Source organism: Saccopteryx leptura, chromosome 4 (genome assembly GCF_036850995.1).
Source record: "Saccopteryx leptura isolate mSacLep1 chromosome 4, mSacLep1_pri_phased_curated, whole genome shotgun sequence".
In the NCBI taxonomy this organism is placed as follows: domain Eukaryota; kingdom Metazoa; phylum Chordata; class Mammalia; order Chiroptera; family Emballonuridae; genus Saccopteryx; species Saccopteryx leptura.
In genome coordinates this window covers 65,631,198-65,632,451 of record NC_089506.1, presented here as the reverse complement: position 1 = coordinate 65,632,451, position 1,254 = coordinate 65,631,198, and the positions used below count along the sequence as shown (strand labels likewise).

The 1,254-nt window shown below is 43.5% G+C and overlaps 1 non-coding gene across 1 annotated transcript; it reads left to right on the top strand.

Moving 5' to 3' along the window:
* The first annotated feature begins 608 nt into the window (after positions 1–608).
* Positions 609–684, top strand: TRNAA-CGC (transfer RNA alanine (anticodon CGC)). The gene has a single exon. It is a non-coding gene; the product is annotated as a tRNA-Ala (tRNA).
* Positions 685–1,254: the final 570 nt, after the last annotated feature.

Sequence of the window (1,254 nt, the reverse complement as noted above, 5' to 3'; positions counted from 1 at the left end):
TCATCATCACTAATCTATGTGAAATACTCAGAGATCCTGTTGGTCTCTGATGTGGAATATTTAAGGACAGACTGCCGTGCAACTAAAGCTGTCTTTGGGTTTTCACCTTCCATCTGCTTCTGAAGCCTGTGACTAATATAACACATGTCTACTTTGTGGCAGGGGAGGGGGGACTCTCCTTTTTGTTGGGCTCTGTGGTGCTCTCTGACTGACTGGCTTCATTACCCTTCTTTATGGTCTAAAATTTCTTTGAGTTTTGCCTCATTTGGGCCATGGCTTCAGTTCACTCAATTCTTATCATGCTCTGAATTTAGATATTTTCTGTATCACTCTCCAAGCTGTGTGGAACTTCCAAATTCCTTCCATGAGACAAGAAAAGGAGTTGCTTGAGATAAATTTATGGAACTGTCCAACCAAGTTTTGGAGTTTCTTCTGGGAGATCCATCTCACAGTGTTTGTCTCCCTACCACTTTTTCTTCCTGGCACAAGTCTCTAATCCAGAGGTGGAAGATTGGGGTTTTTATATTTCATCTCTATCAAATCCTCTTTTCTCTTCTGGCAAAATTTGCTTTGTGATATTTTGCAATGGGTTAAGAAATAATAATAAGGCCCTGGCCAGTTGGCTCAGTGGTAGAGCGTCGGCCTCGCGTGCGAGGGACCTGGGTTCGATTCCCGGCCAGGGCACATAGGAGAAGTGCCCATTTGCTTCTCCACCCCCCCCCCTTCCTCTCTGTCTCTCTCTTCCCCTCCCGCAGCCAAAGCTCCATTGGAGCAAAGATGGCCCGGGCTCTGGGGATGGCTCCTTGGCCTCTGCCCCAGGCGCTAGAGTGGCTCTGATTGCGTCAGAGCGACGCCCCGGAGCGGCAGAGCATCGCCCCCTGGTGGGAAGAGCGTTGCCCCTGGTGGGCGTGCCGGGTGGATCCCAGTCGGGTGCATGCGGGAGTCTGTCTGACTGTCTCTCCCCATTTCCAGCTTCAGAAAAATACAAAAAAAAAAAAAAAAAAAAAAAAAAGAAAGAAAGAAATAATAACAATAATTTTATTGCAAAAATTCTATATTAAAGCCTATTGTATTATTGTATAATTTCAATATCCTTTTTGAATGTCAGAAATTATAACTCTTTTTGTAAATTTGCTAGAATAATTCTTATCATTTTCCAGTGTTCTCAACCCACCACATAGCTGTTTGATGCCTTAGATTGATTAGATATAAATTATGCATATGCAATTGCAAAGATAAGAAAAATTAATATGT